We start from the raw sequence: 23,630 nt of genomic DNA on the forward strand, positions 1-23,630 counted from the left end.
CATTTGACAGATTATTGCAGCATCCTCGCAGGAATGGCAGAGAGTAGGTAACCTCACACCAGCTCCGATAGGTATGAGGCCAGCAACATAACAAGAAGATTGTCCAGTGGCTGCAAAGAAGAAAAGTTCTTGTAGAGTGCCTTCTGCCAAGGTGAATCTGGACCTCTCTGTGATATCGATAGGAAGCTGGCTGGTAGACCAAGCCTTGGAACCAGTGTCTGAATGCACAATGCCTCTCAGTGTACTCTCAGTGTACTCCTATGGAGCTCCATCAAGATCTTTATCCTTATAGAGTCATAGAGATGTGTAGCATGGAAGCAGACCCTTCAGTCCAACACATCCATGCCGACCCAGATATCCCAAACCAATCTAGTCCCACCTGCCAGCACCCGGCCCATAATCCCTCCAAACCCTTCCTATTCATATACCCATCCAATCTTGTAACTAAATGTGAAACATCACTCCCTGGTGAGCTGTTACCAGAACTAGCCTTTATCCCTGGCCAGACAACAGCCTTCTAATGTCTGGTGGCACATCAGGTGCTGATAACAAAGGTGTACAGTTATCGGATATCCAAAGGACATGGACGGGGAGTATTTCAGTCAGTTAATCAAATGCATAGTTTAGCCAACCATCAGGACCTTGCGATCTTGGCCGGATAACTGAAATTCGGATAATCGAATGCCGGATAATCTAGGTTCCTCTGTACTGACTTTTGGGCTACACTCAGATTCAGTATCTGGCTTGGTGACAGCAAGGGACAAATCAAGTGGCAGTGGTTCTTCGTCAAGTACTCACCCTCCTTCTCCTGGGATTCCTAGATATTGGAAAGCAGAAAATCAGAAGGAAAAGGTTGGCTTGAGGAACTGGAGAGTGCGGTGAAGAGCAAGTGGTTTATGGTCACACCCTTGCAACTTACTCATCATGATAATGAGCAGGATGAGAAAGAGCTGGAAGTTGATAAGGAGAATAGCATAAGATCAAACCATCTGTCCTGAATGTTTTCCTTTCTGAAGTTTGCTCCTGAGTGCCTCTTGGCTTTCCATGGAACCACATAATTTCTTCTCCTATCCATATGTACTACCAAATTCTCCAGCACCACTTCTATCCCTGGAACCCTCGGTGTTCCACTTCTCTTCTTTGCAACTGCAGTTATAGAATTTAGAAGTCTCCAATCTCAAATTGCAGTTCCCCATAATGAGGGGCAGATTGTTTTCAAGCACAGAGGGCAGGTTGTATTGTATTAGCATGGTGGTGCTGGGCTGCCTACTGAGCACGGAGGGAGGCTGCAGTATGGTACAGGCTCAGCCTTATGCTTTGGTCATGGAAATAATTTTGCAGCACCAAATGAGCAGCTTCCCACCTCCACCAGAACTGTAATCCATGAGCTTCCGTCCTGACTGCCTGTATGAACCAGTTTTAATCCCCAAATTTCTCAACATGATATTCATTTTTTTAATCAACAGACAGCCAACCTAGAATATTAAAAATAGTAGCAGAAATGGAATTTTCTTCAGACTGTAACGATGAAGAGGATTATGAGTGGTGTTTGATGCACACTGAGTTAGCAAACTGTCTTTTGTCTTTACCTTAAGAGTGAGATTCAAAATTGACTCTGACTAATGTGTTGACAGTTTCCTGTCTCAAAGCTGTAAGGTTCCTCAATGAATTCTGACTGAGTCAGAATCCACAACATGATACTATTAATAAATCATTGATTTACTGATTTAATCAGAACTGAGAACTAACTGGTAAGCTCACCCGAAGCCTTAGTCAGTTACAAGAAATTGAAAACAATTCACAGAACTTTTGGAATTTCTTGAGCTTGGAGTGAAAGCAATTAATCTATTTGCATTATCTTTATTATATTCAAAATGTTTATTTACACAAAGTCTTTTGTATCTTTTTCCATTAATGCTTTGAGATGGGAAATTGTGGTAAATCCTTGGAGCCTTGAGTAATCAGTGCCTTCTGAATTATGTCAAACTCCTTAATGATCACATCAGGTAGTTTTTCCCCTTGCCATATTGTTAAGCCTGATCTGCAGTTGAATGGATCCCATGCTTTCAGATCCACCTGTCCACTTAACTAGACAAGAAAATTATGTATTCATATAGAAGCCAGTTCCTTCCCTTTGCTGTTAGTAAGAGAGAGATGAAGATTTCTAATCTTACAAAACAGGAATCTCCTGGAAATGCTCTGAATTCTCGAGATTCCAGGACCTTATTCTTTAACTACCTCAAATGAGTTTGTGCACTGTTCATATTTTCAAAATTTCTGCTTGACTGACTTACAGGAGAAGCCATTTAAAATATCATTATATAATTGACAATATATATCAATACTTTTCGATTAGATTAGATTACTTACAGTGTGGAAACAGGCCCTTTGGCCCAACAAGTCCACACCGACCCGCCGAAGCGTAACCCACCCAGACTCGTTCTCCTACATTTACCCCTTCATCTAACGCTACGGGCAATTTAGCATGGTCAATTCACCTGACCTGCACATTTTTTTTGGATTGTGGGAGGAAACTGGAGCACCCGGAGGAAACCCACGCAGACACGGGGAGAATGTGCAAACTCCACACAGAGAGTTGCCTGAGGCGGGAATTGAACCCTGGCGCTGTGAGGCAGCAGTGCTAACCACTGTGCCACCGTGCCGCCCACTGTTGAATATTATAGGTTAATTGCAATTCAGATGTAATTCACTCACTGTCAAAGATTTTATGCAGCTTCTAATTTTAAAAAAAGACTGTTCCGTATGTATGTGAGCTGGTGTCAAAAAAAAGCAACTTTAGGAGTAAGGTTCCCAGAGGAGATTGATGCAATGCCTTGAAGCCTTGGAAAAATGGCTGGAATTAGACTTGACTGTGGAGAAATTAGAGGCACTGTTCAATATTGGGTACTGCGTTGTGCATGAATTCTTGTGTTTGTTTTACTATTTGATCGCTACAGAAGAGGGAATAATATTAAATAATTTATTTAAGTGAAACACAGCAAAAGAAAATGGACACAGAAGAATAACAAGCTGTCACTAATATTTGTTCACAGGAATAGTACAGGAGGGCTTGGGGCATTGATAGGATGATATTTATTTATGACTAAATCAGACAGGAATCATTATTGTATCACTTACTCAGAGTCTATCATCTTGGAGCTGTCATCCTTGCCCTGGAGAGAAAATATTTGAATTTTCATCTTCACAGATGACCAAGAATATGTCCACATATCTTGTTGCGTCCCTCTGTAGGTCATGTTTGCATTTTATTTCTGTAATGCTTTAATAATTAGGGTGGCACGGTGGCTCAGTGGTTAGCACTACTGCCTCACAGCACCAGGGTCCCAGGTTCAATTCCAGCCTCAGGCGACTGTCTGTGTGGAGGTTGCACATTCTCCCCATGTCTGCGTGGGTTTCCTCCGGGTGGGTCCAGTTTCCTCCTACAACCCAAAGATGTGCAGGTTAGGTGAATTGGCCGAGCTAGATTTCCCATAGTGTGAGGTGCATTAGTCAGAGGGAAATGGGTCTGGGTGGGTTACTGTTCGGAAGGTCGGTGAGGACTGGTTGGGCTGAAGGGCCTGTTTCCACACTGTAGGGAATCTAATCATCAACAATCATCCATCTTTTGGAGTATTTGGGTCTTTTCTATCATCTTCAAGAACTTTACAGCAATGTTATTAATGAGTGATGAGATCCTACATGATGCTATTCAGATTACAAGAATACATTTGAAGTGTAGATGCTGTTGTAATGCAGGAAATGCAGCAATTAATATGTGCACAGCAAGATTCCATATACAGCAATATGGTCGTGACTAGAAAATTATATTTTAATTACTTTGTTTGATTGATCAATATTAGCCAGGACAACGGTGAGAAGCCCCTGATCTTCCCCAAGTAAGGTCAGGAGAATTTTTTGCATCACTTGAGAGGGTTGGAACCTCAATTTCTCCAATTGAATGGTGTCATCTCCGACAGTAGAGTACTCACTCATTACTCCACCTCAAAATAGGTCTAGACTTTGGAGAATAGAATGTAGAATATCCTTTATTGTCATGTGTATGCCATTGTAAGGAGTCCAGAGAAAAGATTTTACAGTGGCTGCTTCTTATGGCGCCATCTTAGATACAAGTACCTCGGTACAAATCTTGGATACAACAGAGGAATAAAAAGTAGTTGTACTACTTTACAGAATTTTAAAAAGGTTAGAAATAAGACAGCGCAAAAGGATTTATATTACAGTCAGGCAAAAGATTTTAAATAAACGTGACACTGTAGCGGCTCAACGCAAGGAACCCCGCATGTGGTCAGGCTGCTTACACCAGACATCAGACCAACAGCTGTCCACCCTCCTCTCCAAGCCGCCAGTCTGCTCTGTTCTGCACCAACATTCAGCTACTCCAAGTTAAGCTCCAGAACTGACTCCCCTGCGCGGGTCTCTGCCCAGGACTCATTGACCTCGCGATGCTCCGAGACTCACTGCCCCATGCCTGCTGCTGCTTCAGGATTTGCCTCTGGAGCTAAGGGGAGAGAAAAAGGAAAGAAAAGAAAAAGAGAAGAAAGGAGAAGGAAAAGAACAGATGGAGCAGAGGATCTCCAGCAGGGCCGTCTTACTCTGCCACCATCTTGCTGAAGGGTTCATGTCTTTGGAACTAAAGAAAATCTCATAAAGCAGTTGTTTTAACAATTGTCAGAATTTTCTCCTGCATCATTAGTATTGGGTGGCATGGTGGCTCAGTGGCTAGCACTGCTGCCTCACAGTGCCAGGGGCCTGGGTTTTATTCCACCCTCAGGTGACTGTCTGTGTGGAGTTTGCACATTCTCCCAGTGTCTGCATGGGTTTCCTCCCACAGTCCAAAGATGTGTGTGTTAGGTATATATGCCATGCTGAATTACCCACAGTGTGCAAACTGGGTGGATTAGTCCTGGGAAATGCAAGGTTACACAGCTGGAATGGCCCTAGGAGGAATGGTCTTTGTAGGGTTGGTGTGGACTCGATGGGCTAAATGGCCTGTTTTCAAACTGTAGGGATTTAATCACTTGTGAATTTAAACCCCATATTTACAGTGCTCAGTCTGCAGCTTGATGAGTAAACATTAGAAATGTAAAATAGTGACTAACACAATTCAATAAAAGTATGTGAGGCAGCTTTAGTGGACATGCTTTTCCCTGTTGGCTTTGGAATCCCGCAGTGAAGGTCAAACTGGTGACAGAAGCTGCACTGTTTACTGAACAGTCGCTAGCTGTGATTTATCCTGAATTGGCCAAAGAGTGGCCAGAGGCCAGGATCAATGTTCAGTTAAGGACAGTGGGGAGGCTCTGGAAACTACAAGGACAATAGGAACTGCTCCATCACTGCTTTAGCAGTGAGACAGTGTGCACCTTAAATTAAATTACACAACAGATTAGGCAGCCTGACCAGTGTCTGGGATAGACTGTCTTTCTCCAAAGGGTGGTCTCTCTGTGAAGGTGAAGCTGAAACCAGGCGGATAGGAACAGCCTCTAAGCCTGCCTATGCCAGCTTAGATCATCTCCAAAGGAAATGATCCAGGAGCAGGATGGAGTTGTGAAAGCGACCAAAGGATGCAGAATTCCTAGTCGACCCAGCTCTGTGCACACCCCATCAGAGGCTAAATATTGAGCCTGTTGTCTCCTGTTCTGTGTTTGCTATCAGTAGCTACTTGCTGATTAATTGTTTCTCATTGATAGATTTATATGTTTGATTCCTATTTCTCTATTCACTCATTTGTATGTTTCCTATCTCTTCATTTGTGCTTTATTCTTATTTATGATGGCAATATGTTGAAATGTGCATGCACAGGGGAACCTCGATTATCCAAATACCAATTATCTGAAAATCGGATTATCCGAAAGAGATCTCTTGGTCCCAATGGAAACATCACGTCAAAGACGTGTTTGCAACAGTGATCGCGTCTTTTGTCTACAGTGATTAAACAGGGACCATCTCCAAATGACTGACCTCCCACCCTCTCTCTCTCCCCACACTTTCCCTGGAATTCTACTGAGGTGTGTACCCTAAACCCCCCCATTCCCCAGACAATCTCTCCAACATTGTCCTGTACAGGGCAAAGATGGAACTTGTCAAAAGGTTGCAGTAAAAAGTTGTGTGTGTGACTGTGGCTGGCTGGCCGTGTGTGTGTGTGTGTGCGCTATTTGGAGACTTACCCCACAAACAGCAGTAGCAGCAATCTTGTTGGTGTCCAGGTCAGCTGCCCTGGAGAGGGGACGGGTGTGTACGGAGTTGAGGGGTGGTGGGCGGGGAGCTGTATTGGATGGGTTTCAGGGCAGGGGTGGTGTAGGGGGTGGGGGGACAGTGTTGGACGGGTTTGGGGGCGGAGGGGTGGGGTTGGGAGCGGGGGAGGGCGGTGTTGGATGGGGTGCGGGGTCGGATGTGGGGGTGGGGTTGGATGGTTGGGGCACTTTTGGGAGCGGGACCTCGCACGCTGTGTGCAGCTAGTCTCCTGAACTAGGAGCAGACTTTAAAAACACCAAACCCCAGAGGAAAGGCATTTGATCGATTAACCGAATAATCGATTATCCGAACGAAACAATGCCCGCCCGTCACGTTCGGATAATCGAGGTTCCCCTGTATCTAAATCTGACCACAGATCATAGAAACCCTACAGTGTAGAAGCAGGCCATTCGACCCATTGACGCTGACCCTCCAAAGAGCATTCCACCCAAATCCACAGCCCTTCCCTATCCCTGTAACCCTGTATTTCCCATGGTTAATCCACCCAAGCCAGTACATTCCTGGACATTATGGGCAATTCAGCATGGCCAATTCACCTAACCTGCACATATTTGGAGTGTGGGAGGAAACCGGAGCACCCAGAGGAAACCCACACAGACATGGGGAGAACGTGCAAACTCTACACAGTCACCCAAGGGTGGAATCAGGCCCCTGGTGTTGTGTGCCATTGTATTGTTGTATTATCCAGATGGACAATATGATAAATGTTAGAAAAAAATAATCAGAGGCCATTTCCTTTTTCTGTTCTGACACACAAATGGTTCAAAAGATTCATTGCCAATTTCCTGTCCTCGACAACTAATAAAACCCAGGTGCATCTCATTGAAGAGTGATGATCTGTGTCTCATCTACTCACCATTAATCCCCTTAATCGCCATTGGTGTCATAAGGTTTATCATTGGCATCGGTCGAGTGGGTCATTGATGCAATTTATTTGAATAATTTCAGCAAACCTGCAACTGGATGGCATCATTTTCTCCAACAAGGGAGTTATGGTGTTGGTTTTCAGCAGATCTGTGCTTACATGAGGGAACACGACAGCAGATTTTTTTAAGTACACCCCTTTCTGGTTACATAATCTCACACCAAGATATTTGTTTAGGACACAATATGACTTTCTCACAGTGGCCTGGAAAAACAGGTTTAGAGATTTATGTGAGAATTAATTTTTCTGTGTTTGGCTGCTGTCACAGTGCATTTGCTGCATTCACTGTCATGCTACATTCATACCTGTTTAGTAGATTAAACTTGAAACCTGCTTTAGAAAATGTATCACTGAATTACAAATAAGTCAGTAAAAACAAACATCTCCTACTGTTCTCAACGTGAGTGTAATCATGAACTTTTTTAAAGCTGCAACTCTACATGTAAGGTCAAGAAATATTCTTCTGATGTAAATTTGTGTATTCATTTTTAAGAGTTTTAAACACACGAGTAAATAAACTAATTACCTGCACAGTTTGCACTAAGAAATGGCTTTGTAAACTGACTAATGTGATTTGCTGTGAACGTACCCAGATCACATGAAACAAGAGAGATTGACCAACCCAGGTGGGTAACCTTACGTTGTATAGTCTTACAGAAAACTAATACAAAATTCTAAGATTTACCAATGAAAAGCAATCTGAAGGGTTTTTGTGGCTCAGTGGTAGTGTGCCTACCTCTGGAGTCAGAAGCCTAGTTCAAGCCTGACCTGGATATTTAGAGGTTGATGTAAGCTGGGAATATAATTCATATTTGAAGTACCACATCTCCCTGAGCCAAGAATCACCTCTAAAGTATATTGACACTTAAAGAATGCAGGAGCAGGCAGATTTGTTCCTTTTTTTTATAATATTAAGGCTTTCTCTAAAACAGGATATGCTCATCAGATTATTTATTGACATGTTCCCAAATTGATAAGTCTTAACGTTTTCTAGCCTGAGGAAAGATCAGGTTTGATTCCCTGCCGAACATTTCCTTCATATCCCTTTCTGTTATTTTCAGCTGCGGCTACGCCAGGGGTTTTCTCACCTCTGAGTAAGTCTGTGGAGTTTGTCCAAGAGAAACTAAGGGGAGTGGGGGTGGGGTTCAGGTGGCCAAATGCTAAGGGAAGAAGACTTGGGGAAAATATATGGAGACTGGGTGCTGTAGGTTTGGGGAAGTGGGAAGCAGATGGTGTGAAGGAGTTGACTACAAAAGAGGTTTCTGGTAAAACATGAATGGGAATTGAGAAATACAGGAAGGAGGTTTGTTCATGTCAGGAGCACCCTAGCCTCAAGGAGAAGGATAGTGCATCACTGCACCTGGCATGGTCACCTCCTTTGCCAGCTGGGGGTCATGGGGAGGAAGGTGGCAGAAATAGGCTCATGTAGATGGGTTGAGTGGGGCCCAGGAAGGTGCGAAGCCTCTGGGCTTCGTGGGAAGAGTTACTAGGAATGGGATCTGGATGTTCACCCACACATTGGGCAGAGGCTGGAAACCACTGTCTGATGTGTGCTCTCTGTTGCTATCCATCGGGTGGAATTTATAGGAGCCAGAATGACATGGGCTATAGAGAGAAATGTGGCAGAATTGCATGGGAATTCCAACGAAGTTAACATCAGGAACATGAGTGTTGAAGCAAGGTTCTCACAAGGCAGCAGTGAGTTGCCTATTAAGGGGCATTATTGCTTGTTCATGACTTTATTCACTGCACAACTCAACTCATTAATATACAGTTTCCAATTGAACCACTTGCCATTAAGAAATGTCCATATTTCTTCCGGGGGCTGCAGCAGCGTCTCTATGCAGACATCTCTCCATGGTACATCGCACATGGACCTGATGTTAAGCGTCGTTGTGGCATAGCTCCCTTCAGGACTAGACAGAGACTAAAACAAATAGGTATAGTGTATTAGCCGTTAATGTATGCCCTCAATACCTTGTCTTTTTTATCTTTCCCTCCCACAGTGCAGTCCATGGCTCTGCAGCTGGGGTGGAAGAAACCTATTGGCCCTGGAAGTTTAGTCAGGTGATCCTGGGCCATTTGTGACTGAACAGCTCAGACACTCTGAGGTTCTTCCTACCAAAGATAAGTGAACCTTCAAGGTAAGGAGGGTGGGAGGCAGGGAGAAGGTGTAGGACTCAATCACCTCTGGAGAGAGACTTCTGAGGCGCCCTCAGCTGGGTGCATCCTGCCACAATGCTGTCTCCCTGTAAAGAAAGGGCACCTGGATTGCATATCCCCTGCTACCATCCCTTTGGTCCTGAGGACCAATGGACAAGGTGGTAGAGTGCAGGTGGGTGTCTCTTCAGCTGACCCTGAGGGTACAGGACTGGCACTGTATGGCAGCACCAACCTGTCCATGGAGTCAGCCAGACAGTCACATACTTGAGGCAGCTTGGCGACACCTGCAACCTATGTGTTAGGAGGGTCATTGCATCCCACATCCCTGTCTGCTGCTCCTGTTCCTCCCCAATACCACAGGAGCCTCTCCTGCCTGGGACTCAGCAGGTACTTCTGATTACCCTCAGCCTGGGGCATTGCCTCTTTGGGCAGCTGCAGAGCTAAAACAGTGGGGTGCTCACCAGATTGTGCTGCCATACCTGGGTATGAGACTCCCACTGAGGGATCAGTATCGGAGCTGGTGGGGAGTGCAGGAGGCTGATGATTCCTTGGAAGTGAAGGAGGTAGTTTCTGGGAGAGTAGACCCATTATGCACTGAGGCTGCAGACATTCCACAGGTACCTGCAAGAGACAAAAGAGAGAAGGTGTCATAGCCAATGGTTAGAAATGGTGTGCAATGAATGAGACTGACAGACCAAGGTCACTGTGAGAGTCACGGTGGAATGAAGAGCAATAACTTGGTGATGTCCCACTCAGTCAGTAGGATATCTTAATGTCCTCACAGGATCTATTCCGCAAGAGCCAGAATTCTCTCCTTGTGGAGACTGGGGAGCTTAAAATCAGGCACCACTCCACCTGTCCTAGCTCTTTCCACTCTGTTACATAGAACATAGAACATAGAAAAATACAGCGCAGTACAGGCCCTCGATGTTGCGCCGATCCAAGCCCACCTAACCTACACTAGCCCACTATCCTCCATATGCCTATCCAATGCCCATTTAAATGCCCATAAAGAGGGAGAGTCCACCTCTGCTACTGGCAGGGCATTCCATGAACTCACGACTTGCTGAGTAAAGAATCTACCCCTAACATCTGTCCCATACCTACAACCTCTTAATTTAAAGCTATGCCCCCTCGTAATAGCTGACTCCATACGTGGAAAAAGGTTCTCATGGTCAACCCTATCTAAACCCCTAATCATTATTATTAGATTACTTTACAGTATGGAAACAGGCCCTTCGGCCCAACAAGTCCACACCGACCCGCCGAAGCGTAACCCACCCATACCCCTACGTTTACCCCTTACCTAACACTATGGGCAATTTAGCATGGCCAATTCACCTGACCTGCACATCTTTGGACTGTGGGAGGAAACCGGAGCACCCGGAGGAAACCCACGCAGACACGGGGAGAACGTGCAAACTCCACACAGTCAGTCGCCTGAGGCGGGAATTGAACCCGGGTCTCTGGCGCTGTGAGGCAGCAGTGCTAACCACTGTGCCACTGTGCCGCCCATTAATCATCTTGTACACCTCTATCAAGTCACCCCTAAACCTTCTTTTCTCCAATGAAAACAGCCCCAAGTGCCTCAGCCTTTCCTCATACGATCTTCCTACCATACCAGGCAACATCCTGGTAAACCTCCTCTGCACCCGTTCCAGTGCCTCCACATCCTTCCTTTAGTATGGCGACCAAAACTGCACACAATACTCCAGATGCGGCCACACCAGAGTCTTATACAACTGCAACATGACCTCAGGGCTCTGGAACTCAATTCCTCTACCAATAAAAGCCAGTACGCCATATGCCTTCTTCACCACACTATTTACCTGGGTGGCAACTTTCAGAGATCTGTGTATATGGACACCAAGATCCCTGTTATGAGCTTTTTTCTCCTGTCATGGGAGAGAAGAGAGATTGAGTGTGATTAAAGTGCGTAGCAATGCTACTGGTGCTGGTGCAAATGATTGAAAGGTGGTGAGCTATCCCAAGGGAGTGAGTAGGTAGCATGGAGGCCAGGCTGGGTGTGTGAGGGTGGAGGGGTTTGACAGTGAGTGAGGGAAGGTAGTGCAGGCAACACTGAGTGGCACAGCATGAGCCTTGTTGGGAGGTGAGTGTAGTGGGAGAGATAGAGCGAGTGTAAGGTGACAGAGAGAGAAGTGTAGCACTTACCTTAGTGGAACGAAGAAACTTATTTCCATTCCTTTCATCCGATCATTCCTCTGGACCATTGAAACAGGACTGACCTAGGTGGTGACCTGCAGCAGGCCGACAGGATCTAATGGCCAGTCCTCTGTGAACAGACCCTCACCCCCTTTTCCACTATCCCATCCAGCAGGACCTCCAGGTCTCTGTCAGAGAATTTTCTCCTATTCAAACATCTTTGGAATGACGGCCCTTCGATGAGCAGGACGTCACCGGAATGCCAGTGTTCATCCGGGTGCATAGCGGCCTTTTAAAGTTGGCACGGCCACCAGGGATGCTGGTCCTCTGTTGGCTCTCTGGTGAGCGGTGAGTTGTTCAGGGAATGCCTAGTAGTAGAATGAGTCTGGAATCGGGTGAGAGGGGCACATTCAGGATGGGGTAGATAGTTAATGAGGCCAGTTTGGGAAGACATGGCGAAAAATCTCGCTCGGCCTCATGGAGAGAGACTTGACTAAGCTGACAAAAAGCCTCTTGGGTGAGAAGAGATGTAAAGATACTGTCTGATCTTTTTGATAGATGTAAAAAGTCCTGAGGAACTATATTGAAGAAGAGTGGGAGAGTTATTCCTGATGGCTGGTTCTATTATCCCTCAACCAACCTCACAAAAACAGAATATGCCAGCAATATCACATTGCTGTTCATGGGAACTTTCTGTGTGCAAATTGACAGCCACATTCCACTGATAACAATGACTCCACTTCAATGCTCAACAAATACTGTGATACATCCAGTGCCTAAATGACACTATGTAAATAAATGTATCTTTTACTTTAATCCATTCCTCTTTCTCTGCCTCCTTTGAGGCACACTGCATTCTTGTTCCTTGGGGATGTTAAAATAACAAGCAGCATATGTTCCTGACTGATGACATCCCCCTGCATTGTCTCTATTTTATTAGCCATTGAATAGGGGCTTGGAGTGTTGATCTCTGTCACTTAACCACTTGGTCCCTGCTTTCACATTTATTATGCTGGGCAATGATTTTACAATAATTTCTTGAATCTCCTCTGGCAAGTTCTCAGTTCCAAGTCATCAGATATTACGATCTCACCAAGTGAAACTAAAGCTGACAGTCTAACCGCAGGTTGGAAATCTTAGGTTTCTTTCCCAAGGTTTCACACACGAGATGCAATTTGCACACACCAACTTCAGTAAACAGTTAAAGTTTATTAAAGCCTGCACAAACTCGGTGACCCCCTTTTCCACTCTTCACAGGCGTGTGAAGTTGGGTCAAAAGAGGCCCCAAACAAAGGAAACACATCCCTTTTAAACAGGTCAGGTGGAAATGCTCACAGATATTCCGGCCACTCCACCCCCCCCCAATAACCACATGTTACCCCAGGTACAATGGTAGGATGAGGTCATCCTCGGAGATAATGTAAATGTAAATGCCCTAATCTTGGGGAATCATTATGCAAACGATTTTCTGACTCAGTGATTCCCCAAGACAATGTAGGTGTGATATGTTTTAGCTTCGGGTCAGCCCTGCAAACGGGTTCTGGTTCCACTACTTCCCTGGACAATATAGATGTGATATACTTCAGTATCAGGGGATGATCATGCAAACGAACTTGATTGGCTGGGGGAATGGCCATGAAAACATTTCTGAATGAAAGAGACTGAATGAGAGTTTAATTTGATAACAGCAATAGAATAGTAGTAAATGGTTGCCCAAATAAAGTGTGGATTACAATGGACAGTCATCTAAATTCCTGCATGCTGTCTATGAGACAGATGTCGGTTTTGGCACTACCTCGTGCTCCCACGAAGAGGTTGAACAGTTCATCCACTTTACTAACACCTTCCACCCCGACCTCAAATTTACCTGGACCGTCTCAGACTCCTCCCTCCCCTTCCTAGACCTCTCCATTTCTATCTCGGGAGACCGACTCAACACGGACATTTACTATAAACCGACTGACTCCCACAGCTACCTAGATTACACCTCCTCCCACCCTGCCCCCTGTAAAAACGCCATCCCATATTCCCAATTCCTTTGCCTCCGCCGCATCTGCTCCCAGGAGGACCAATTCCAATACCGAACAACCCAGATGGCCTCCTTCTTCAAAGACCGCAATTTCCCCTCAGGCTTGGTTGACAATGCTCTCCACCGCATCTCCTCCACTTCCTGCTCCTTCGCCCTTGAACCCCGCCCCTCCAATCGCCACCAGGACAGAACCCCACTGGTCCTCACCTACCACCCCACCAACCTCCAGATACATCGTATCATCCGTCGTCATTTCCCCACCACCAAGGATATATTTCTCTCCCCTCCCCTATCAGCGTTCCGGAAAGACCAATCCCTCCATGACTCCCTGGTGAGGTCCACACCCCCCACCAACCCAACCTACACTCCCAGCACCTTCCCCTGCAACTGCAAGAAATGCAAAACTTGCGCCCACACCTCCCCCCTCACTTCCCTCCAAGGCCCCAAGGGATCCTTCCATATCCGCCACAAATTCACCTGCACCTCCACACACATCATTTACTGCATCCATTGCACCCGATGTGGCCTCCTCTACATTGGGGAGACAGGCCGCCAACTTGCGGAACATTTCAGAGAACGCCTCTGGGACACCCGCACCAACCAACCCAACCGCCCCGTGGCTGAACACTTTAGCTCCCCCTCCCACTCCACCAAGGACATGCAGGTCCTTGGCCTCCTCCATCGCCAGACCATAGCAACACGACGCTTGGAGGAAGAGTGCCTCATCTTCCGCCTAGGAACCCTCCAACCACAAGGGATGAATGCAGATTTCTCCAGCTTCCTCATTTCCCCTCCCCCCACCTTATCTCAGTCCCAATCCTCGGACTCAGCACCTCCTTCTTGACCTGCAATCTTCTTCCCGACATCTCCGCCCCCACCCCCTCTCCGGCCTATCACCCTCATCTTAACCTCCTTCCACCTATCGCATTCCCAATGCCCCTCCCCCAAGTCCCTCCTCCCTACCTTTTATCTTAGCCTGCTTGGCAAACCCTCCTCATTCCTGAAGAAGGGCGTTTGCCCGAAACGTCGATTCTCCTGCTCCTTGGATGCTGCCTGACCTGCTGCGCTTTTCCAGCAACACATTTTTCAGCTCTGATCTCCAACATCTGCAGTCCTCACTTTCTCCTAGATGTCGGGCCCACCCACTTCCAGAATACTGTTTCTTGGAGAAAGACTGTGCAGTTTAACCCTTTAACATTACATTACTATCCAGAAAGATGGTACAATTTAATTCTTTAACATTATAGGAAAACACATGACTATCACACTATACCATCAGCTTGGTCCCTAATACAAGCACACGCTCGATTTAGACAGCAAAATTGCTTTGAAGCAAGGCTGATTTCTACAGATGCTGCACTTATGGAGTAAATGGGCCCCAGGATTCTATTTAGTATGAGCATCACATGCATTAAAAACTGACTTTAATGCTTTCTCAACTTCTTTTCTTCCATGACATGTTTTAGTACCAAAATAACCTGAAACTGCTGACTCCCAATTGTTTACAAGACACAAGTTTAAGCTACGTTATGATGTTATTGTCTTCCACTGGTTTTTCACCAATACTTTATGTACAGAGTAAAGTTCCAAAAAATTTTTACATCAATAGCAATGATGTGCTGAGATAGCTTTTCCAATATTTCCTTGGATTAGGTAATGGTCAGGCAGTGTGTTCTCATTAAACTGCCTGGATATTTCAGCTCTCTTTAATTTCAACTTAATCCTTGGCACATGATTTAGTCTCTTGAGTTTAGCTCCACTGTGAAATTGTTGGAGCTTTTAACGGACGTTAAATTTGAGTGAATGTATGAATAATCCCTAAAAATGAGAACAAACATAAACAGACCCATCAGAAGCTAGAGTAACTCACAATTAGCACAGGATTGAGTCTTTATGTATGTCTTTGAGATCAATGTAAATACTAAAGGGAGAGGTGAAGTGGAGGAATGGGGCATTGGAGAGAACCACCCCACTGCCCTTCACATTATTTTATTTCAATGTAATGTCTTTGGGTCCTAGTCTGTCCTGACAATGGAAACATCTTTCCAACATCTACTTTGTCCAGGCCATTCAGTATTCTGTATGTTTCAGTTAGGTCTCCCTCATTCTTCTAAACTCAATCAAGTGAAGACCCAGAGTCCTCAAACCTTCCTCATATGTTAAGCTTTTCATTCCTGGGACCATTCTTGTGAACCTCCTCTGAACACACTCCAGGGCCAGCGCATCCTTTCTGAGATATGGGGCCTAACCCTGTACACTATACTCCAAATGTGGTCTGACCAGAGCCTTATATAGCCTCAGAAGTACATCCCTGCTTTTATATTCAAGTCCTCTCAAAATAAATGCCATAACTGCATTTGCCTTCCTAACTACTGACTCAACCCGCAAGTTTATCTTGGGAGAATCCTGGACTAGATCTCTCAAGTCTCTTTCCACTTCAGACTTCTGAATTTTCTCCCCATTTAGAAAATAGTCCATGCCTCTTTTCTTTCTACTAAGGTATATGACCTCATACTTGCCCATGTTGAACTCCATCTGCCACTTCTTTGCCCACTCTCCAAACCTGTCTAAATTCTTCTGCAGCCTCCCACCTCCTCAATGCTACCTGTCCCTTTATCTATCTTTGTACTGTCTGCAACTTTAGCCAGAATGCCCTCCATTCCTTCATCTAGATCATTAATGTATAAAGTGAAAAGTTGTTGTCCCACCACTGAGCCTTGCAGAACACAAATTGTTACCAGCTGTCATTCTGAGAAGAACCCTTTTATCCCACTTTCTGCCAGACAGCCAGGCTTCTATCTTACCCGTAGCGTCCTGTGCGGCACCTTGTGAAAGACCCTCTTGAAGTCCAGGTAGATCACATCTATTAGCTCTCCTTGGGCTAACCTGCACATTACGTCCTGAAAGAATTCCAGCAGATTTGTCAGGCATAACCTCCCCTTGATGAAACCATGCTGACTTTGCCCTATTTTTCCATACACTTCCAAGTATTCAGAAATCTCATCCTTCGCATTGGACTTCAGGATCTTACCATGATCGAGGTTAGGCTAATTAGTCTGTAATTTTCTGTCTTTTGCCTTGCTCCCTTTTTAAACAGGGGCGTCATGTTAATGATTTTCCAGTCATCTGGGACCCTCCTTAATTCTAGCCATTCCTGAAAGATCATGCCTCTGCTATCTCTTCAGCTATATCCCATAAAACTCTGTGGTGTAGTCCATCTGGTCCAGGCGATCTATCCACCTTCAGGCCATTCAGTTTTTCAAGAATCTTCTCCTTGGTGATGGCCACCATATTCAGCTCTGCCCCCTCACTCTCTTGAATTTTTGGGATATCACTCTGTCTTCCACTGTGAAGACTGACATGAAGTAATTATTCAGTTCCTCAGCTATTTCCTTGTTCCCCACTACTATCTCCAGCATCATTTTCAAATAGTGGTCCAATGTCCACTATTCCCTCTCTTTTGCCCTTTATATATCTAAATAAACTCTTACAGTCTTCCTTTATATTGCTGGCTAGCTTATGCTCATATTTAATCATCTTCTTCCTTATTTCTTTTCTTGTTGGTCTTTGTATGCTTCCCAATCCTCTGATTTCCCACTGCCCTTTGCCACATTATGTGCTTTCTCTTTTGTTTTTATGCTATCCGTGATCTCCCTAGTCAGTCATGGTTGCCTCATCCTCCCTGTACCATGCTTCTTTTTCCTCAGGATGAATCTCTGCTTTGTCTCCTGAATTACTCCCAGAAACTCTTGCCATACCTGTTTTACTGTCTTTCCTGCTAGGCTGCTTTCCAGGTCATTCTACCCAGCTCCTCCCTCATGCCTCTATAGTTCTCTTTATTCAGCTGTAATACCCTTACCTCTGATTTTATCTTCTCCCTGACCATTCACTCTACAGCTCCCTGACTGATTGATCATGGTTACATTGGACCCATTGGGTTAACCATGGCCCAGAACCCAGACAATAGACATATTGAGCCCCTGACCCCGAGCATTGCAAGAGGCTGATAGATCACACCTAAGTCCCTGGACTGATAGCGGATGAAGACTTTCTGACACTGTGCTGTGACCCTCTGACTAAAAGCTGCCTCCATTAGCCTGACTGAGGACTACTCCCCTTCCACTTTGAGACATGGGCTGTTAGGTTGATGCACATACAGTGTGTTTTCTGTTACATGGTGGAAGTGTGAGATTGATGTAGCTCACTGCCATAAAGCAACATGTCCACCCTTTGGTTGAAGACTGCTGACAACCAGAACAAGCTGTCTGCCTTTGTGTCTCCACTAAACATCATGGCAACTCAGAAATACTGTCAGCCTTTAAACTCTGGCTGAGAGGGCAAAGTGTAAAAGAGCAAGGCAGAGATGCTGTTAGCATCTAGTGGGGACAAAGTGAATAAGTATTAAGAGAACAAGCACAGAGTCCTGAAGTGTCCAGGCTAAACCTTTGAGATGAATGCCTCTCCTTGCCATTGTCCTGGCAGCAGTATTCCAAGGAAAGGTGTTGGTACACTTCAAAGTGCCATATTGGAGAGCAGAATCATATTATAAACAGGTTGGAGCTGTGCCCTGAGCATGTGGTGAGATTGGTACCAGCTTAGTGCCAACCTCTGTGAATGGGGTGTGTGGGCGCTTGCTGCCCATGGAGCATGGTTGATTGCTCTCCAAGAAGGATGGCCTGAGGAGCAGTCAGAGAGCTGGAGACACTAATGACTTGCTGACTGTCATGTTGGGAAGTGTCACTATCTAGTTTCTATCTGACAAATAAGGGAAAGGGAAACTGTATATTAATCAGGTGAGATTAATCAGTAATGAGATGCAAATGGACCGTATATATAGACCTCCTACTGCTCATCAGCGAGAATCCCATCTCGCTGTTGAACGCTTATTTGGAAAATGGGATGTTTTGCTCTCAGTGTTGGGAATCTAGTCACTGCTGATCTTACTGGATTTTCCCAACTATCTTGTCAATGCTCATATTGTTCAGGGGTTGGAAAGCTTCAGGCCTGAGTGCCTGACAACAAAGGACTCCACCGCAGGAACCCACGAGCAAAAGGGGTTTGCTTTTCCCGGCTGCCCCATCCACTGCTGGTTGAGTGCCAATGGGATGTAGCCCTTAGTTGCTTTTCTAAGGGTCCTATTTGGTATTGGTGCAGGAAACCCATCCATGAGCCTTCAGCCCAAGACTCAGTCAGGACAGAAGCTGAAAGGCACCTCTCACCCTCAAGCCCAATTTAGTGTCCTCCTGCCTCCACACTCGCCTCGAGGGAAATCAATAAACTCCACTGATCCATACACACATTGTTGCAATTCACATGATATTATGTGACTATTATCAGCGTGTTTTGTCTTGATCAATTTCAATCAATGGCTGCAGAATTTGATTTTGTTGCAGTGTTAGAGTTCTTTCTGAGAAAATGACTTCAGCCTAACTTTTGATGAGCTGATTAGGGCATTGTGAGAGGGAACTTTGAAAATGCAGCAATGAACACAAACCTGTACAAGTTCTGATGTTTGTGTGAAGCCCACTTCCTGTTTATTACCATGGATAGGATGTGGTCTTCAGAAGGCAAAGCAGCAACAGCATTAAAGCAACTAATTGATACAACTCATCTTGTTTCTCTTTCTGAAAACATTTGTGATTTTTGCTTCTAACAGGGTATTTTAGTTGATGTGGCAGCGCTTATATTATCTCCCATAATGTAAGAAACTGGACAGGGATACTTTGATATTAAAGAGTCTGATAGATGTTAATTGTAATGATTATGTACAAACAATGCACTCCAAAGACAAGCCAGTCTTGAAGCTCACATTCATCTGTTTGTTTACAAAGAGTACCACTGTGTAGCATGTCATACTTCAAGTGATCCTGGGATAAGATGGCATACAAGTTCTTCATACCCCCAGGTCACATGCTATGATGCAGTGATGATACCTTGTGCATGTTTCCTAAAAGTAAACTTATATACTGACTGTGAGTTGCAACATAATGAACAGGTCTCCATTTTGGTGAGTTATTAAAGTCTAATAGCAAAGAGAGCTGCCAAGTGCAGAGAATCTTTAATTGTAAAAATGTTGTTTTTTTCTAAGTGAACCTACTGGAATATTGGGCTGGATTTTGCATAGAGCAGCAGGAACCCCACTCCTTAAAAGTTTGTGGTGGCTTTACATTAAAAGCAGTACTAGTTCTCTAAGGTCAAGACTTTTACTCCCATCTCAGGAAGGAGTCCTACTTCGGAGAGCTACTAGCTTACCATAGCCTACCACCATAGTGTTTCCCACATTAGTTGTGGTTGTCCTATTGATTGTTTCGTTTGTTTACGTGGCCACACGACCAACCATTGCATGAAAGAAATATTACGGAGCATTTTATGAAGAAATTTCATCTTGGCTGCAATGGATTAAAATTGAGTAAATCCAACCAGAGCGCTTCAATTATGGAAACATTTGTTCAAATTTAATTCCATGTTTTTAAAAGTATTGTTTCCCAGTGGTACAGTATATACATGCTCATTTCTCTCTTATGTGCCTTTGAACCATTTGCGAGGACATCTTTGTTTGCCCTTTAAAAGAATTTGGAAGCATTTATTGTATCCTCTATAGAAGAAATTAAGTGTAACCTAACTAATACTATAATTCAAAAGAATTATCTGAGGCCAATTTGTTGCAATGTCTGTACAGTAGTCTTGTCGTAAACAAACTTTTACAATGAATTTCACCACTCTTGCCAAAGGATAATCCATTCTTGTTTTGGAAGCATATCACTTGAAATACAATGATTATAAATTGTAAATGTTTATTTTTAGAATAAAAAATATTTTTTTAAAAATGGGTGGCACGGTGGCACAGTGGTGAGCACTGCTGCCTCACAGCGCCAGAGATCCGGGTTCAGTTCCCACCTCAGGCGACTCTCTGTGTGGAGTTTGCACATTCTCCTCGTGTCTGCGTGGGTTTCCTCCGGGTGCTCCGGTTTCCTCCCACAATCCAAAAATGTGCACGTTAGGAAAATTGGCCATGCTAAATTGCCTGTAGTGTTAGGTGAAAGGGTAAATGTAGGGGAATGGGTTGTGTGGGTTGCGGGTCGGTGTGGACTTTGTTGGGCCGAAGGGCCTGTTTCCACATATACATATATATGTATATATACATGCACACACAAAACATGAGACCATTGCACCAGACTGTGCAGTAAAAGCTGTCAGACTACCCTCCAGGCATGTGCTCCCCCTGGTCTGGGTGAAGGAGTGTTGGAGATGGAATGAGACACTCAGGTTTCCATTAATTGACCACTTAAGTGCCTGAAAAGACCTAAAGGCAGACGGGTGGCCTGTGGTATCCCTGTCAGCACTCTATTGGGAGACAGGTGAGAGCAGGCTGTGAAGTGGTAGGAAGGCCAGAAGCTGCATTTTATGATCCATCTCTCCTTTAAACATGCTGATGGGAAGAAAATGTAAAATTTAATCCAATATTTTACTGTAAATATCATTTTGTGACATTATCATTATATATTTGCAGGACTAAAAAAAGGGATACATTCCCTGACTTCCAGTTAAGTCAAAAATTGAATTTTCTGTCACTGAAATTTCCATTCCTTAGCTGGAAAAATGGAAATTCTGGGAATCCCGCAGTGAAAAAGGGTGATTTTCTGGTGGGGTGTAATATGTAGCAGAATTTTATCTTTTCACCTCCCTGTCCCTTACTCTATCCATCAGTATTTATGTTGGGATTAAGCTTGTTCTGACATAATTGTCATCTTTTGTGCATTGGTAATGATAGATGCACGTGGAACACATGCATCCCCGGTGACCAATTTTTTTAAAGAGTTGGAAGGATGTTCAATTTTTAATGTCTGGTTTTCTTTACTGCAATCAATGGCAGAATGATAAATTCCAATAAAAATTCTGCTAAATTGAAAACTTGGCTGCATGTGTTTTTTGAGAAAAGACAGTCAGCGAATTTTCTCTTCACACTCAACAACAACAGAAGTACATGAGCAGACATCCAAGACACTGAAAGATCTCTGATAAATGGGCTGGGATGGGAAGAGTTTAGTCAGAAGTGCTGTGCTGCAACACTTGTTGGAAAGGCTGAGAGCAATGGTGAATTCGGCCCTTCTGTCTTTTCCTTTTACTTTTCATTGTCAGCAACACTTTGATAAATGTGGGAATAGTCCTTGAAAATTCTAGGTCTGCTCTACCTTTGGACAAAAGATCAATCAACTTCAACCTAATTTTTTTGATAACTTCAACCATTCATCATTTACAAAATAGCTCTGTCTAAACCCCAGAATTGGAACACCAAACTGTTTCATTTCTGTAGTCTTGCTTTCTGAAGAAAACAAAAATAAAAATGGTTTGTCTTCCTAAGACATTTGAATGTGTCTTTCTGTTTATTTTCCACATTGTTTCCCATCGTATCCTTCTCATAAACTCTACACTATCACCTCTGCTTCCTCAATTTTAAAATTCATTTCCCTAGGATCAATACCTTTATGACCTCCCTGTTCAGCGACTCTGTTACCTGCTTTACCCCAACAACATTGTGAGGTTTCCATTCTCCTCTAACTCTGGCTTCTGGTGAGTTCTTACACTAGCCAATGGTAGCTGTGCCTTTGCCTGTCCTAGGCTGTAAGTTTTGGAATTTCTTCCTTCTGCTCTTTAATTCTCTCTCCTCCTTGAAGACACTTTGATAAGGCCTTTGGTCACCAGACCCAACTTTGCCTTCTTTGTCTTGGTGGTAAGCTTTACATAGTAATGTTTCTGTGAAAAGCAATGTTTGTTTTCTTACTTTAAGGCATCAGATACATGCAAGTAGCTGTTTTGTGACTCTTCACCTTGCCATTCAGTAAAACCTACTCTTTTTCTGCTGAATGAGGCCATTCTGTTCCCATTTCTGACCAAGAAAAAACAGCTATCCTAGAGGGTAGTCAGCAACATTTGAAGAACAACTAATACTGGATACCTTGCCTTTATTGTAAACACATGATGAGCTATTTACTTAGCATGTCTATTGAACATGAAGATGAGCTGATCTTGTATCATGGGGTGATAGTAGTCACAGTTCCGAATCCAGAAGCTGTGCCTGAAAGCAATGCTGCTTTGCTGTGATGACAATATTGGTTCCCTGTCCAGTATTACATTGACCTTGTCTCTTTTACTTCATTTTGTAATTTGTAAGTGTGACAAATTACAGCACCAAATTTGCAAGGTGAGTCAATGTATGCTCATTAGGCTGGTAGGTCAAGGCCATAATATGTTGGCCGACGAGCTCTTGTTTAGTCTATCCAAAACAGATGATGGTGTAATTTGTCAGCTGTTTTTCTTTTGTTCATTAAAAAAAAAACTGTGGTGGGAATTTTGATGGCTTTCGGTGAGCTGACCAGCATATTGTCAAACAAATAATGCCAATTGGAGGACCCAAACCAAATGGTCCACAGGACCTCATTGGCATTGGTCAATAGGCTCTGAGTTAAAGTAAATGTTGGCAGGAGCCCACCTGCACCAGATCATCTATTAGACTTTAGAAATGATTTTATTGAAACACATAAAATTCAGAGGAGTCTTGACGGGGCGTATTGAGAAAATATTTCTTCTCAGAGGAAGATCTAGACTTAGAGGATACAATGTGAAAAATAGGGGGCTCTCAAATAAGGCAAGGATGGGAGAAGGAATTACGAGCAGGAATTTAATCTGTCTGAGTTGTATTTGAAATGCTTTTCCACGGAGAGCAGTGAAGGCTAAGTAATTGAATCTATCAATGGCTAAATAAGATAGATTCAGCACAAGGGATAATTTACAATATAGTACGAGGCCATTCAGCTCATTGTGACTGCGCTGGCCAGAAAATAAACAAAAAAAACTAGCCTCTTACTCTTATTTCATCTTCTGGAACCTGATCCATTTCACTTTATTTTTTGATGAATTTTGATCACTGAAAGGGTATGGGGTTCAGAAGGAAAGTGGGGTTAAGCTCATAATTACACAGCGTGATCTTATTGAATGGCCGAGCAGACTCAATGAAGGATAACCTATTTCTATTCCTGCATCTTATGCACAAAGACTCTCACAAAATCTAGTTCAGGT

The sequence above is a fragment of the Chiloscyllium plagiosum genome, unplaced genomic scaffold (assembly GCF_037043375.1).
Source record: "Chiloscyllium plagiosum isolate Xiang-an unplaced genomic scaffold, Cpla_swu_hap1 HiC_scaffold_22, whole genome shotgun sequence".
Classification (NCBI taxonomy): Eukaryota; Metazoa; Chordata; class Chondrichthyes; order Orectolobiformes; family Hemiscylliidae; genus Chiloscyllium; species Chiloscyllium plagiosum.